Source organism: Elephantulus edwardii, unplaced genomic scaffold (genome assembly GCF_000299155.1).
Source record: "Elephantulus edwardii isolate Elephantulus edwardi_28Jun2011 unplaced genomic scaffold, EleEdw1.0 scaffold00019, whole genome shotgun sequence".
NCBI classification, from domain to species: domain Eukaryota; kingdom Metazoa; phylum Chordata; class Mammalia; order Macroscelidea; family Macroscelididae; genus Elephantulus; species Elephantulus edwardii.
This window is the reverse complement of record NW_006399769.1, coordinates 14,800,060-14,818,264: the sequence shown is the minus strand read 5'-3', so window position 1 is coordinate 14,818,264 and position 18,205 is coordinate 14,800,060. Positions and strand designations below refer to the sequence as shown.

The following is an 18,205-nucleotide window of genomic DNA, read 5'->3' as shown; positions in this document are numbered from 1 at the left end:
GCAGAGTAGAACTGCTCCTTAGGATTTTCAAGGTCGTGGCCTTTCAGAAGCAGATCCCTGGGCCCGTCTTCCAAGGTCCCTAACAGGGCTGGTGGAATCATTGCCATGGAGTTGGAGCCAGCTCATAGTCAAGTGGATTTCAGAGGTTGGAAAAGGCACAAGAGGAGAATGCTCATCTTTCCCTCACAGAGCCGCTGGTGGATTTGAACCGCTAGAGAGGCCCACCTTTAGTTTAGCCATGCAACTCCCTACAGACTACATGACCTGCTTGTGCCACCCTGGGCCATGTTTTTCAGGCTTTTAGTGAGATTTGAATCATCTGGAAATCTTGCTAGAATACAGCTTCCGAAATCCTGCATTTCTAAGAAGCCTCCAGGTGATGCTAACAATTGCTAATTTCATAGAATCACAACTTGAGAAAAGATGTAGGTAGCATGGTGCCTCTTACGCTAGGACTGCTTTTGGAAATGTGATTTTTTAAAAAACATTTATAAGCCTTATTTGGTCTGGAATAAAGCAGTTTCTAAATATCTATGTGCAACATACACTGTCAGTGAACTGAATCTGACTCAGAATGGCCTTTCATTGGTTTCTGGGACTATACATCTTTCTTTATAGCAAAAGTCTGCCTTCCTTTATCCCTCAGAGTGGCTCCTGGATTTGGACTTTGACATTTCAATGAGGAGCCCAATAAAACACACTGTATCACTACATGCACAGGTAGGCACACACTTGCACGCACAAAGACACAAAATGGTTTAAGCAATTGTGAGAAAAGCCAAGTGAGAAATGTGGAGGGTAGGCAGCAGACTGACAGCTCAAGCAGAACTTCCATGGTACAGTCTTTAGATAGAATTCTGTTTCTCCGAGAAATCTTCGTTTTTACTCGTAAAGTCTTCAACTGATTGGTTGAAGCCCATATAAATTATTTAAGGCAATCACTTTTGTGATTAGCCGGCTGATCATCGGGTGTCTTTGGGAACTCTGATGGCTTTATGTTAAGAAGTCATGCTGCCAACCCAAAGGCAGATGACGTGAATGCACCAGCTGCTGCTCCTCTGGAGAAAGACGGGCAATCTCCTCCTGTGTGGTTTACTGTCTTTGAAAACCTACTGGAGGGTCAGCTAGGAGTCAGTGTGAACTTGACAGCACATAACAACGACAATGACCTCTGTTTAAAATTGATCCTAAGTGTTAATTAGCGCTACATATCAAAGGTTTAACCAGACACCTGAAAATCTCAACCTAGTCAAGTTGATATATAAAATTAACCCTATATCTGTGCTGAAAACAGTCAAGTAAGAAAGACTACAGGAGATTCTGTCATAAAGTGTTAGCGGGAGCACAAGCTAATAGAGCTGTTTGGTAATATCTTCCTGAAAGAAAACAATAAGAAGGCAGCAAGCAGGGTAGTCTGGGGAAAGTGGTTTACAGATTGTGGTTTCCTACTATAGAATCACAAAACAAGGCAGGGTGTAGGTTGTGCTGAAAGACAGTAATGTCACTGGCTCAAGGTGTAGTCTCTGTGACTCGCAGTTCTATTCTGAGAGTTGATCTTAATAATTCTTGGGTTTATCAAGATATATGTATAAAGTTACTCGCATCCATATTATTTGTAGTAGTAAATAACTAGGGAGCTCTGGTGGTCTAGTGGTAAGAAGCTGTATTGTAATCCCAGAGGTATGTGGTTTGAAACCACCAGCTGCTCTATCTATGGGAGAAGGATTGGTATTCTCCTGTGCAGTACATTGCCTCTGAAAACCTCTTGGAGAGTCAGCTATGGGTAAGTTCTGGCTCATCTGCATACAGCAACAGTGAATAACTGGCAGCAACTTACAGGTTTACCAGTAGATTATACTAATCGTGGAGCATCTTAATTAGTATATACCAGACTGGTTTAAAATCAGAAAAGGTATGCACCAAGCAATAAGTTTGTCTCATTTCATTATACATATTCAATCCATTTGCTAACAAATAATCCAAGAGACTAAATGAAAAAGAATGGAGCATCAGGATTGAAGACTCATTAGCAATCTGAAATATGTCAATGACACAAAATTACTTGCTGAAAGTGAAGACGACTTGAAGCACTTACTTGCAAAAGTTCAAAGACTACAGTCTCCAGTGTGGGTTCATCTTAACAGAAAAGCAACAATTGCAATAAAATCCTCATATCTAGACCAACAAGCAGCATCATTATAAATGGAGAAAAGATTGACATTGTCAAGGATTTCGTTTCACTTAGAGATCCATAATTAATTTCCATGGAAACAACAGCTAAGAAATCACACTATGTATTTTGCTTTGACAAAATTTGGTGGGAAAGATCTCTTTAAAATCCTTTAAAAGTAAAGATGTCACCTTGATGGTTAAGGTGTACCTAGGTGATCCATGCCATGATATTTCCAATGATCTCAATGACATGTAAAAATGGGGCAGAAATAAGAAAGATCAAAGAAGAATTTGAATTAGGATATTGGCAAAGAACATTCACTATGTATCCTAAACTTCCAGATGATTAGACACATTGGTCTTCAGAGGAAGCACAGCAAGAATGTTTCTTGAAAGCAAGGATAGCAAGGATTTGTCTTACTTACTTTGGACATCTTTTCAGGAAAGATCAATCCCTGGAGAAGGCCATCATACTAGATAAAATTTCTATTGTCTCATTGCCATCAAATCAATTGTGGCTTAGAGCTACTATCATAGATTGAACTGTGTCCCCCAAAGTGCATGTATATGTAATGATATGATGTGGAAGCTGTGTAATGGTCTCCCGTGGTGTGATAAATGGAATAGTTGTAGGAGGATTAAGGGTGGAATGCAAATACCTTACTCCCATCACAGCCCTCATCAAATCTAAGGGGAGTTTCCCTATGGTGTTGCCTTTAGTTAATCTTATCCCCCAAGGTAAAAAGGAAGGAAAGTGAACTGAAGGATAGCACCATCAAGAAATAACCGCCAGGTTCCTCAAGTTATTTTTCGAAATCGTTGCTCCTGAGTGCTGCGTAGCATTCTATCATGTGAGTTTATCACAATTTCTAAATCCATTTGATTCTGCTTGGACATTTGGCTATAGTTATAGAGGGGCTTCAGGCTTTTTGTTCATAGGGTCTCTATGAGTTGTGTTTGACTTGAAGGCAAACACAATATATATAAAAATAACTGGCAGGAATGGAGTTCGTCCTACCGCACCCCCGAACTCTGTTTAATAACTTGTGCCCCTGCACGATGAAAATCCTTCACATTAGGGAAGACCAGAACCTATGGAAGACTCCAAGGAATGCTAGGTTGAAGTCATTATGGACTTTCCTCTACACTGACAACACAGCAGGAGCCTTCCCCTAGTGCATGTATCTTGAACTTGGAATTCAGCTTCCTAAACTGTAAGAGAATAAGTTTTTGTTTCTTAAAATGGTGCAACCACTGTGGACGGTGGTATGGTGCTTTCTCAAAAAGTTGCAAATTAAAATATCATTTGACCCAGCAATCCCTCTACTGGAAATATACACTAAAGAAACCATAACTCCCACCCAGGCAGATATATGCACACCCATGTTTATTGCGGCTTTGTTCACAACAGCAAAGATTGGAAACAACCTAAGTGCCCACAACAAACGAATGGATAGAGAAACTGTGGTATATTCACACAATGGACTACTACGCTGCATTGGAAAACAAGGAACTCATGCAATATTACTAAAAATGGGTGACTCTGGAGGACATTATGTTGAGTGAAATATCACAGTCACAAAAGGACCAATACTGCATAGTGCCACTGTTTTAGAACGGGACTGACATCAGGGTTGGGGTGAGACTGAGAAAAATTGGATAAATTATGTATACTGCATTGAAACAGATTAGGGACAGAAGAGTTTAAAACCGATATGTTGTTGTTGTTGTTATGTGCCGTCGAGTCGTTTGCGACTCATAGCGACCCTATGCACAACAGCCCTAAACCCTGCTCTTTCCTGCACCAACCGCATTGCCTCTGACACACCCATCCCGATTACCCCAGTCACCGAATCAATCCATCTCATAGAAGGTCTTCCCCTCCTGCGCCGTCCCTCCACCCTCCCAAGCATGATGTCCCTCTCCAAGGACCCGTCCCTCCTGGCAACATGTCCAAAGTATGTCAGACAAAGCCCCAGAATCCTTGCCTCCAAGGAGTAGCTTGGTTTAATCCTCTCCAAGATGAATCTGTTTGTTTTCTTGGCAGTCCATGGTACATTCAATAATCTTCTCCAGCACCACAGCTCAAAGGCATCAATTCTTCTTCTGTCCTCCCTAGTCATTGTCCAACTCTCTGATGCATAACAAGCGATTGCAAAGACCATGGCCTGTGTCAGGCGCAGCTTAGTCTCCAGAGAGACATTGTTGCTCCTGAGTACTTTAGAGAGGTCCCTAACAGCAGACTTTCCCATCACGATACGCTTTTTGATTTCTTGAGTGCTGGTGCCAAGAGTGTTGACTATGGAGCCGAGAAAACTGAAGCTGTGAACAATCTCAATCTCTTCGTCATCCATCCTGACGCTGCCAATTGGTCCAGTGGTGAGAATCTTTGTCTTCTTGACATTGAGCCTCAATCCATACTGAAGGCTGCAGTCCTTGACCCTCTGCAGCAAGTGCATGAGGTCCTCCTCAGTTTCAGCAAGCAGGGTTGTGTCATCTGCATAACGCAGATTGTTAATAGATCTTCCACCAATCCTGATGCCACAATTCTCCTCATAGAGCCCAGCCTCTCGGATAATCTGCTCCTGGGCAGAAGGGAAGCTTGGGAGTGGCGCACAAGGGGACGTCACCTTAGACAATAACGAAGAGGCGTCTTTCAAAGGTATAAACCCCCCCCCCGATATATGATTGGATATTATGGTTATTACAAGAGTTGAGAATGAAGGTTGCATAATGAAGTGTACTCAGGAGTTGGAGGTGGGGAATTGTATACTAATAAAGGAATTTTTCTTTAACTTTTCCAAAAAGAAGAGTGAACTGGGTGGGGAGGGGTGGGCAGGGAGAAAAATGCAACAATTAATGAATGGAAATCCAAAATCTCTGTAAATGTTCATTAAAATTAATTTAAAAAATCATTCACTTGTGGTATATCACCCTATAAGGCAGAATAGAACTGTTCTTAAAAGACTATAATCTTTAAAGAATCAGAGAGCCGTATCTTTTCTCACAGAACTTCGGGTTGTTTGTACCACTGATTTTTAGTTAACAGTTAAGCTCTTAACCACTCCTCCACCACAGCTCTACTGTTGAAAGAGTGTCAGTAAAACAACAGGAGATCTTCAATGAGAAGAACAGACAAAATTATTTCAACAATAGGCTCAGACATACCTACTGTTTTCAGAGTAAAGCAAGACTAAGTGATGTTTTGTTCTGTTTTGTATAAATAAGGTCACTGTCAGCTGGAACTGACTCAGTGGCAACTAATAACTTGTGGCAGACATTCTAAGTTATTTGTAAGTATTAGTTAAACAACAACTACTCTATTTCCATTTTTCAGATGATGTTATTTGTATATACTTACATGAAAGGATGTCCATTGGCATAATAAAAAAGCCCCATTATTTATGAAATATTATAAATTATCGCCTTGACAAAAAGCAATGCATTTTTATGCTGATGCACACTCCTCAATAGATCACTACTGATCTGAAATAGAATTGAAAGAGCATTCAGCTGCATCAGACAATTTCTTTTCAGGCAATTTGGTTAACTTGTAGCATTTTTAGAACTGCACAAAGTAAAAATGATAGGTCAATTTGGTTCTTTAAAGTAGGCTATCGATTAGTGATCAAAAGGATAGACATTCTGAATGATCTCTCATGTTAGGGATGATGAGAAGAACTGACCCGTAGAAATTCCCATACCTTGTGTCTCCATGGACACACACTTAGGAAGACAAAAGCCAGTGAATTTTGTCCAAGCTTTTCACTTGATGCAATCTTTTTGCATTGTGTTATTTCCAGTGACTCTCACTTTTGTGTACGAAAGTGCAGCAGAGTTTAAAAATATATTTCCCCCAATATTTTATTATTTGAATTTTCAAACATATAGAAAGGTAATAAAAAATTATAAGGAACATGCATATACCCATTGTGAAGTTTCTGCCCTTATAATTTTCATTTACTTGCTTCATCATTTGTCTTCCTCTATTTGTCTCTCTTCATACATGTGCCCTCCTCAGTTTTGGGAAACATTTCAAAGTAGGTTACTGATATAAATACTTTCTATCCCGTGTTTCAGTATGCATATTGTTGTTTGTTGTTGTTAGGTGCATAGATGACTCATAGTGACCCCATGAAAGAAAGACCTGAGCACTGTTCATACAAAGAGTTTCCGGAGGCAAGCCATTTCGGAAGTGGATGCCACTCCTGCTTCCAAGCTTGTTTTAATCAGGAAGCTCCAGCAAACACTGTCCACCATGAGAAACCATTATCGCATTTGGCACATCAGTGTCACAGTGTTTAGCATCACAGTAATCGCAAATTACCTCTGTACAGCAATGCACAGAACAGTGCTATATCATTTAGAAGCATGTTTGACAAAAAAACAATTGAAACCAGGCCTGAGGGTCGCAGATTAAAATCACCCACCTTGGGCTTGGTAGCATCACTTTCTGTCCACTAGGCTAAAGTAGCTCTCTCTATGTTGTTGTTATTGTTGTTAAGTGCCGTCAAGTCGTAGATGATTATAGCGACCCTATGAATGAAAGACCTGAGTATGCATATTGCTAACTAGAATTTAAATTTTTGGTATGGTTCTTTTTATTTCCTTTTGCAGTGCAATTTACACACAAGTAAATACACAAATCTTGGATGTTACCTTTTGATGAGTTTTGACTAATGCTACATCCATAAAGCTCAAACCCTGTCAGAGAAAAGACTCATCAACAACCTGTATTATGCAGTTGACACAACCTTGCTTGCTGAAAGTGAGGAAGACTTGAAATGCTGCAGAAGATCAAGACCTATAACTTTCCTCAACATCAAGAAGACAAAAACCATCACCACTGGTGAAACAACATCATGTAGATGGAGAAAAGAGTAAAATTGTCAACAATTTCATCATACTTGGAACTGCAATCAACACTCTTGGTACCAGCAGTCAGGAGTTCAGGAGATCTAATCCACTGGGAAAGTCTGCAATCAGGGACTTCTCCAAATTACTAAGAGACAATGATCAATTTGAGGACTAAGGTGAGCTTTATTCAAGGCATGGTCTTTTCAATTACTGAATATGCATTTGAGAACTGGACAATGAGTAAAAAGGTGATAGAAGAAGACTTGAGGCCTTTAAGTTTTGGTGAGAAGAGAAGAACACTGAATACTCCAAGGACTGCCAAGAAAATAATCATGTATATCTTGGAAAAAAGTATGTCCAAAGTCCTCCTTGGATTTGATGATGGCAAAACTTTGTCTCACACACTTTAGGCATGTTGCGGGAGAGGCTATTCCTTGGAAAGGGACATGGTGCTAGGAAAAATTAGTGAAGGAGAAGGAGACTCTCAGTGAGATGGATTGACATGGTGACAGTGGCAATAGTCTCAAGTGTGTCAGAGATGATAAGAATAATACAGGATAGGACAGGATTCTGATCTGTTGTTCGTAGGGTCTCTGTGAATAGTACTTGACTCAATGGCACTAAAAAACAACATCAGAGACAATAACATCAGAGAAAACAGACTAGAGAGTACTCTCAAACTTTATCCTGAACCACTTCCAAACTTAAACCAATGCCTCAACCACTGCTCTTATGCTTTTGCTACTGTAGATATCTATTCCGGTTTTTTTGTTGTTGTTAGGTAGGTGCTGTCAAGTTGAATATGACTCATTGTAACCCCTATGAAAAACAGATCTGAACCTTTTTCTATGTTGTACCATCTTCAAACATCCTTATATATTAGAGCCATTGTGGCCGTCATTGTGTCAACCCACCTGATCAAGGATCTTTCTCTCCTTCACCAACCCTCTATTCTTGAAAGCATCATGCTTCTGGCAACATACCTGAAGTATGTAAGGTGAAGCCTCGACATTTTTGCCTCCAATGAGCAGTCTGTCCACACCTTCTCCAAGATGTATTTGTTTATCCATGGCATGTTCAGTGTTCTTCTCTAATACCATAGCTCAAATGCATAGATTCTTATTCTTTTATTCATATTCATTGTCCAGCTCTCAGGTAAATCAGACTGTGGCCTCAATCAGATACACCTTCATTCTCAGACTGACCTCATTAATCTTCAATAATTTGGAGAGATTCCTAAGTACAGACTTACGCAGTGTAATAAGACTCCTTATTTCCTGACTGCTGACACCAAGGGTGTTAATTGTAGATCCAAGTAAGATGAATTTGACAGTTTCTATCTCTTTTCCATCCATCATGATTTTGTCTTTTGGTCCAGTGTTTGTTTTCTTGACATTGAGATCCAATCCATAATGAAGGCTGTTGGAAATAGAATGATTGAATTTTGTATTTTCAATGATTTATTCATTGTAAATACCTTATTTAAAAGACACAAACAATGACTTACACATGGACCTCACCTGATCGGCTGCAAAAGAATCAGAGTGACTACATCTGTGGTCAGAAATCACTGGAGAAGCTCAGTATTGATCGTCAAAACTAGGCCAGGGTGGACTGTGGGTCAGACAATCAATTACTCATATGTAGGTTCAAATTGAACCAAAGAAAATGAAAATAAGTCCACAAGGACCAAGATCTGATCTTAAATCTATTCCATCTGTATTTCAAGATTATCTGAGGAGTAGGTTTGAGGTATTGAACTACCAATGATCAAAGACTGGATAAGTTGTGGGATAACATCAAGGATATCATCCCCAAAGAAAGCAAAAAGTCATTATAAAGACGGAGGAGAAAGAAAAAAACCAAAAGAGATGGTCAGAAGAGATTCTAAAAATTGCACTAGAGCATCGAGAAGCCAAAACAAAGGGAAAACATGCCGAAGTAAAAGAGCTGAACAGAAGATTTCAAAGGACAGCTCAAGAGGGCAAAGAAAAATATTATAATGGGATGTTCAGAGAGCTGAAATTGGAGAATAAGAAGACAAGAGCTCACTTTGCATTTCTCAAGCTGAGCGAACTGAAAAAAACAATTTTAAAACTCAAGTTGCAATACTGAAAGATGTTATGGGTCATATATTGAATGACCCAGAAAGCATCAAGAGAAGATAGAGGGAATACACAGAATCACTGAACCAGAGAGCACTGAGTGACTGATGAGTTAATCTATTCTAGAAATTCATATAAATGTAATTTTTCATTGTATCTATTGTGTAAGACTTATTTTACTCAATATAATGTGCCTGAGATTCCTTTATGTTAATGCCTGTGTTAATGGTTTGTTTCTTTCACTGCTCAGTAGAAGCACGTTGACAGAGCCTCGGTGGCACATGGTTCAGTGTTTGGCAGCCAATTGAAAAATCAACAGTTTGAAGCCACCAGCCACTCTTTGGGCAAAAAATGTGGCAATCTGTTTTCACAGAGATTATAACTGTGAACACCAGTTTACTTTGCTCTAAAAGATTATTATGAGTCAAAATCGACACTACAAGAATGAGTTTTGAGTTTATGGGGGTTTTTTTGTTTGTTTAGTTTCCCTTTTTAAAACTACTACATTGTATAAGTATAAGGGAGCACAGGTGGCCTAGTGGCAAGAAGCTGTGCTGCAATCCCTATGGCACATGGTTCGAATTCACCAACTGCCCTGTGAGGAAGGGTAGGCAATCTCCTCCCATGTGATTAACTGCCTCTGAAAACCTGCTGGAGGGTCAGCTGTGGCTTGGCTCCAACTTGACAGTACACAACAACAACAACAACAACTGAATATAGCACCATCTAATTTTCCTATTAATGGACTATTTCTGTATTTTGGCTCTTATGAATAAAATTTCTCTAAATATTCTTATATGAGTATTTTTTTTTACATATGTTTTAATTCCTCTTGAGAAAATACCTAAGAATGAAATTTCTGGGTCAAGGGGTTCTTCTTGTTGTGCATCACTGAGTTGGAACTGACCCTTACTGATCTTCCAGTGGGTTTTCAGAAGCAGTTAGTTCCGTGAGAGGAGATTGCCCACCCTTCGCCCACATAGCAGCTGGTGGATTTGAACCATATGTCTTTGGGATTGCAGTATAATTTTTTTTACCACTAGGCTACCAGAGTTCCTTTGAGTCTAGGGTAGGTATATATTTAGTTTTGTAAGAAACTGTTAGAATTTTATTCCCAAAATACCATTTTACATTTCCAATAATAATTTTTGGAGTTAAAATTTCTTTCTTTCCAATATTTGGAGTGATTGTCTTTACTTTTAACCATGTGGTGGTGTTGTTGTTGTTGTTGTTGTTATGTGCAACTCATAGTGACCCTATGTACAACAGCCCTAAACTCTGCTCTGTCCTGTCCCAATTGCACTGCATCCGACACACCCATCCCGATTATCCCAGTCACTAAATCAATCCACCTCATAGAGGGCCTTCCTCTCCTGCACTGTCCCTCCACCCTCCCAAGCAAGGACCTGTCCCTCCTTACAACATGTACAAAGTATGTCAGATGAAGCCTCAGAATCCTTGCCTCCAAGGAGCTGCCCACTTTAACCCTTTCCAGGACAAATCTGTTTGTTTTCCTAGCAGTCCATGGTACTCTCAATACTCTTCTCCAGCACCACAGCTCAAAGGCATCGATTCTCCTTCTGTCCTCCCTACTCACTGTCCAATTCTCTGATACATAACAAGTGATAGCAAATACCATGGCCTGTATCAGACACACCTTAGTCTCCAGAGAGATACCATTGCTCTTCAGTACTTTGAAGAGGTCCCTAACAGCAGACTTTCCCATGGCAATACGTCTTTTAATTTCCTGGCTACTGGTGCCGAGAGTATTGACTGTGGAGCCAAGCAAACTGAAGCTGTGAACAATCTCAATCTCTTCACCATCCATCCTGAAGCTGCCAATTGGCCCACTGGTGAGATTCTTTAGCCATAGCTAATAGTGGCTCTCATTGGCCTTGATGGCTAGTTATGTTGAACACTTTCTGAAGCATGTATGGGATACCTATATAAATTCTTCTGAAGTGTCTGTACAAATATGTGTCCTTTAAAGAAAATATTGGACTTTTTAAAATTTAGTTTGTTTGTGTTTACACTCACCCACACATTGTAATATGTATCTCTGAAAGACAAAATTAAAAGGTCAGAACGAACTCATAGCTGCTCCCCACCCATGCCCTCTCCTCCACCTGCCCCCAGTGAGTTTCCAAGGTTGTAAATTGCAATGGGAGGAGCTCGCTCATCTTTCTTGTGTGGAATTGTTGGTGGATTCACTCCGCCAGAAACATGTAGCCTTCTGGTCAGCAGTACAATCTGATACAGTCTACACTGTCAGAGCTCTGTAAGGAGATCGATGATTATGGACAAAACTGCCTCTGAGTACTTCTGTAACATGCAAAGAGCAAGGGTGTCCTTTTAAAGGCTGAATTGTTCCTCACCCAAGCCCAGGCATTTTCAACCACTTATACGTGTAAAGGCTAGACAATGACTAAGGAAGAAAGAAGAATTGATGCATTTGAATGGTGGTGTTGACTATTGAATGGACTATAGACTGCCAGAAAGAAGACAAAACAAAATCTGTCCTGGGAAGAGTGTTGCCTGCATACTGCACACAAGGGCATGGATGAAGACACTTTGTCGCACATATTTTGGACATGTTATGAGGAGCGACCAGTGCCTGGAGAAGCACATCATTTTTTTTGGCAAAATGTCAGTGAAAAACAGGAAGCGCCTCAGAGAAAAGGATTGACAGAATGACTCCAACAATGGGCTGTGCCCAGCGGGAGACTGGAGGAGGTATTGTTGTGTTGTGAGTGGGATCACTACACGCTTTAACAACAGCTAATCCATCACCATAAGGAAATGGGTCTTATCTAGGGGTTGTTAGGACACAGATGACAACTATGTTGTACATTTACCTTTACGCTTTTCTATACAAAGCAAACATTACTAATCAATCACAGCTTTCTTTCCAGTTGATCCTGACAGAGCCTCAAAATCCCTTTTTAAACAAAACAAAAACAACCATCCAGGTCTACACTAACACTCATTCAGAGCTGGCATATTATGGAAACAAAATTATCATCCCTGTTTTAGATCATGGGCTTTTAGCCTGTAAGTGAGACATCTTTCAGAGATAAGTGGGTTCCCTAGAGAGTGGGAAGTGTGTGGTCAGAGATAAAGAAAAATCCCCCCGAAAGAGTCCAAGCACTATGCAATCTGATCTATACTGAACAAAGAATCTTTGCTTTCTGGTGAGTGCAGAGAATGCAGTGAGCGAGTAAGTGAGCGCTTAGGAGTTAGACATGAAAGAGCTGTGCCTGCGTGGTGCTTTGGGCTCTCCAGGTGTGTCCACCTCCCACAACTTCCAGACAGTGAGCTCAGATTGTTTTCCAAAAGCCAAATTATTTCTCTGACTTCAGAAACATGAAACTACCTAGTGCAGTGTTTCTTCCTGAGGGTGATAAGCAAAGGCTCTGATGAGGAAGCCCTCAGGAAGTCCCAGTCAGTGAGTGAAGGCCTGTCACTGAGACCAGCTGAGACTTCACAAGGCCAAGGCCAGAGTCTGAGGTAGGTGTCTGCAGTCCTCACCTGCTGGGCCCCTCAAAGGCCAGCACTTCTGCAAGCCTGCCAATGATCCTTTTTATTGATTAGCCCCTTTGCTGCCCAGTACTCTGTTCACTTTTTACAGAGCAGCATTAGCTCCAGCTGGGGGAAACTGAGAAGGGCTTGAGCTGAGCTCTTTTATTTGGGAACTTAAATGAAATTGTAACTCAATACCTACATTTTCCCCCCCAAAAATGTCCGAAAGCTTTGTTTGCTTTTTAAAGTTTTAGGAACAGGAACTGGAAAACGGAATTACCACAAATGGGCTAGAAGGTTGGTTTTGTTCCCTTTGGGTGTTGTATTTTTTTCATTAAAAGCTCACTACGTGGTTCTTTCTCTTCCCTTCTCAGCATGGAGATGTCAGCCCAGCGACTGAAATCACAGGAAGGTGAGGACGTTCAGAGAGCAATCAGAGGTGTGGACAGATGGCTCAGAGAACAAGGATGCAAGGTGGGGAAGGGGTGAGCCAGGGGCCAAGAAGACTTGGTATGTGGAGGAAGTGAATGGAAGAGACAGCTGGATGGGCCAACATGGGGGAAATATATTTAATACATTTAGGATATTTAGGATAACAGAAACTCAAATTCTTATTGACAGAGAAAATATGCTTAAACATCAAAAGGGAAAGTCTACAAAGAATTTTGATATGTAGACTTGGAATGGAGGTAGTTGTATGACCTTAGAGTTCTATTGTATATATTAATATATACATACACAAACATAGAAAAAATTATAGATGTACTGGTATGGATATGTATTTCTCCCCTATATTTTATCTTGCGCTAGTTTGTGTGATGTTAAGATGCAACACCACTGGTATTTCAAATACCAGCAGGTAGAGACACCTCTGAAAGACGTTTCACGTATAGACTAAAGACAGCCTATAATCTAAAACATGGATGAAAGCATAGTGGGAAGTTTCACCGGGCATCCACGCTAAGAAAAACTGGAAATAAAGGCCTGATCTGGATGTTAAGAAAACTAGCCACTGAAAAACCTATGGATCACAACAGGTTATAGCTTGATATATGCTGGAGCGTAAAGAAGCCCCTGAATGGCAAGGTCTTAAAAATACACAGTGGCACCGACAGCCATGAAGATGGCAAAAGGGTCAGGTAATGTCTCCTCTTGTTATATATTGAGAGTTTTTGTTAAGTTGAAGCCAACTTGATGGCAACTAACACCAGCAAAAAAAGTAGAGATCTGGTCACTGAGTGGTTCTAAAAGCAATGAAGTGTGACTGCTCAGATTTTAATTTCTAATAAGCTTTGTTGTTTGTTGTTGTTGTTAAGTGCGAGTCGCAGGCGACTCATAGTGACCTTTTGAAGGAGAGTCCTTGACGCTTGTGTGTCTTTCATCCTCTCTTCAGGTTCATAGGGTTTCCAGAGACAAGCTATTATGGAAGTGGATGTCACTCCTCCTTCCAATAACCTTTACTAAAAGAAATCAGGGATATTTGGGGAAATAACTGATTTCATCACTGGCAAAGAGACGTTAAGTTGAACCTGAAACATCCAATGCCAGAAAAGAAAGAAAAGCTTGCTGAATGATAATAAGATACTTAAAGGACACAGAAGCTTGCTTTAAAGGGTCAGATTTGGAAAATTAAAGCATTAAAAAATGTTGTTGTTGTTGTTATGTGCCATTGAGTTGGCTGCCTTCTTCTAAGACAGATTTGTTTGTTCTTCTGACAGTCTGTAGTATATTTGGGTTTTTTGTTTTGTTTTTTTTTACCACCACCACCACAATTCAAAGACATCAATTCTTTGAGGGAAGTTTATGAGCCTCATTTTACCTTTGAGAAAATGGACACACGTATAATTAAGTGGTGGAATTCAATTGCAAATCTTTTGTTCCAAAGTGCTAACTCTTGCCACAACACTATGCTTCTTCCATCAGTATGCAGAGGTACTATACCAGAAGGAACTGGCTTACACAGAAGAATTTAATGAAACAACGTATGGGAAAGAGCCTGTGGTGATGAAGGAAGAAGTTCAAGTTTCTCTGAAAAAAAAAAAGACTCCAGGAGTTGACAGCATACCAATTGACATATTTCAACAAATAGACGCAGACGCTGCCCTGGATGTGTTCACTAAGTTGTGCCAAGAAATCTGGAGGACAGCCAGCTGGCCAACTGACTGGAACAGATTGATATTCTTTCCTATTCCAAAGAAAAGTGACCCAACAGAGTGTGGAAATTATTTTAAAATATCATTAATATCACATACAAGCAAGAGTTTGCTTAAAATTATCTAAAAATAACTGGAGCAACATGTCAACAGAGAACTGCCAGATGTGCAGGCTGGATTTAGAGCAATCCGTGGTACTAGGAATATTATAGCCAATATTAGATGTATCTTGGCAGAAAGCACAGAGTATCAGAAAAATGTCTATTTTTGTTTTAGTGACTATGCAAAGACTTTTGACTGTGTGGATCAAAACAAACTGTGGCTGACTCTGAGAAGAATGGGAATCTCAGAATATTTGTTTGTGTTTACCTATACTTGAACCAGGAGTCACTCATCAGAACCGAACAAGGAGACACTGCATGGCTCAAAATCGGGAAGGGTGTCCACCAGGGATGTATTCTGTCTCCATATCTTTTCAATCTATCTGCAGAACAGATCATCTGAGAGCCTGTGTTATATGAGGAGGAATGTGGCATCAGGATTTGAGGGATATTCATCAACAACCTGTGTTATGCAGATGACACAACCCTGATTGCTGAAACTGAAGAGGACCTGAAGCTCTTGCTGCAGAAGGTCAAGGACTGCAAGGACTTCAATATGGATTGAAGCTCAACATCAAGAAAACAAAGATTCTCACCACTGGGCCAATTGGCAGCATCATAATGGATGGTGAAGAGATTGAAATTGTTAACAGTTTTTATTTGCTTGGCTCCACAATCAGTACTCTTGGTACCCGCAGCCAGGAAATCAAGAGACAAATTACAGTGGGAAAGTCAGTTGTCAGGGACCTCTCCAGAGCACTGAAGAGCAATGACATCAGGCTGGAGATTAAGTTGTATCCTATCCAGTCCATAATCTTTGCAATTGTGTGCTATGCATCGGAGAGTTGGACAGTGCATACGGATGATATAAAGAGAATTGAAGGTTTTGAGCTGTGGCACTGGAGAAGAGTGTTGAATATACTATGGACTGCTAGGAAAACAAACAGGTTCATCCCAGAGAGGGTGAAACCAGACTGCTCCTTACAGGCAAGAGTTCTGAAGCTTTGTCTGACGTACTTTGGGCATGTTGCAAGGAGGGACTAGTTCTTGGAGAGGGACATTATATTTTGGAGGGTGGAGGGACAATGCAGGAGAGGAAGATCCGTGGTAAGATGGATCTCTTCAGTGATTGGGGTAATGGAAATAGGTATGTCAGAGACAGTAAGGTTGGCACAAAATGGAGCAGGGTTTAGGGCTCTTGTACATAGGGTCACTATGAGTCGCAAGCGACTCGATGGCACATAACAACAACAGGCTCAATCTTTGCTTTAGTTTTGAATGATTTTGCATGAGTCCAACTAGTTTTCACATCTGATCTCAACCAACACTTCTTTCCTCGACTTGGTTCTTTAGCTCCAGCTGGAAGCACAATTTATGGTTTTATTTGGTCTTAAGAACAAAAATGCAAGAGACACTTGCTAAAGCTGCCATCTGGTCTTCTGTGGGCTTTGAGCATCTCCTGGTGAGGCAGTACCTGGAGTCAGAGTTCAGTTTGGTGCCTCCCTGAGAGCTTGGCCTGGCCTCTGACCCATCAGATCCTAGAGAAGTGTTTCACTCCTTTTTGGCCCTCACACAGTTAAGTGAGGTGTAGAGGAGCTGTGGTCTGATTTTTCCATCCTGTAAGTAGACACCTGCGTGTCTGGTTTATCTGTTGTGATAACCCCACTCAGTTTTGTTCCCTTGGTCAGAATCACAAGTCTCCATGAGATAACTGAGTAAACTATCAGAATCTTTGAGTTGAACTGGACCTCGGACTTGACCTAGCTCCAACATTAATCAAAAGCAAAACCTCCTCCTCCAGAGTCATTGTCAGAAACTAACTCAGACTCTGTTGAAATGCTTTTAATTGTCCTTTGTTTACTGATACAATTTTGGACAGCCATTGCATTTTGAAAACTTTTATAAAATTAAATTTAAATACTACTCCTTTTAGTTGTCAGGGGAGCTCTGGTTGTGTAGACTAAGGTTCCCTGGGAAGAAGGCGGCCAGTCTCCTTCCCTGGTGATTTATAACCTCATTAACCTCATGTGGGGTTACCATGAGTTGGAAATGACTTGGTGACAGTGAGTTTTGTTTTTTTTAATACAGTTTTCAGGTTCTTGAGCTCATCGATCTACCTCTATCTTATTAATGACAATTTCTATTAAATGAAGCCAATCAAGGACTTTATGAAAATTAAAATGGGCTAAGCAAAGTTCTGGGAATAGGAACAAATTTGGATCTCTTTTAGTCAGTTGACGCAGCTGTTTTCCAAATTTCCTAGCAAAGACTGGTCAGCCTTATTAGTCGAAACATGTCAATAGTATCACATTGATTTCTGGAGTCTTATTTTTTTCCAATACCTTCAGTACAGCTTGAACTTCTTCCTTCATTACTATTGGCTCTTGATCATATGACAATTCCTAAACAATTTCAGTGTTGGCCAATTCTTTTTGATACAGTGATTCTGTATATTCTCCCCATCTTCTTCTTTTCAGCATTTATTTCCTTTGATTTTGTTTCTTGACATTTTAGTGCAATTTCCAGAGTCCCTTATGAAATTTACTTTGGTGTTTTCCTTTTTCCTCTGCCTTTGTAATATCCTTTTGTACTCTTCATAGATGATATCCTCTATGTCATCCCACAACTCATCTGGTCTTCAATCATTGCTCTTCAAAGCTTCAAACCTATCCTTGAGAAGATTTTTAAATTCAGATTGGATAGATTAAAAAATTATATCTTGGTTCTCATGGACTTGTTTTAATTTCTTTTAGTCTCAATTTGAGCTTGCATGTGAATAATTGATAGTCTAATCCAGAGTCAACACCTGGCTTGGTTTTGAAGGCTTGTGCTAAGATTTTCCATTACTAAGAAAGGTGATCCAGGAGAATGTGGAAATTATTACACAATATCATTAATGTCACATGCAAGCAAAATTTGAGGAAGATCATTAAAAAACAGCTAAAGTAGTCCACAGACAGTGAACTATTGGACAGTCAAGTTGAATTCAGAAGAACCCATGGCACCAGGAATATCACTGCTGAGGTCTAATGGATTCTGGCTGAAAGCAAAAAAATATCAGAAGACTGTATATTTGTGCTTTATTGACTATGGAATATTTGACTATGTGTATCATAAAAAAACTGTAGCTAACATTGAGAAGAATGGGAATCCCAGAACACTCAATTGTCCTCATGCAAAACCTGTATTTAGACCAAGAAGCTGTTGTGCAAACAGAACAATGTGCCATTGAGTTGTTTGCGACTCATAGCGACCCTATGTACAACAGCCCTAAACCCTGCTCTATCCTGTGCCAATC

General features: G+C 40.2%; 1 pseudogene; it reads left to right on the top strand.

Annotated features, from left to right (window-relative positions):
* Nucleotides 1-12,376: 12,376 nt before the first annotated feature.
* Nucleotides 12,377-18,205, top strand: part of LOC102862618 — a 10,382-nt pseudogene continuing 4,553 nt past the window's right edge.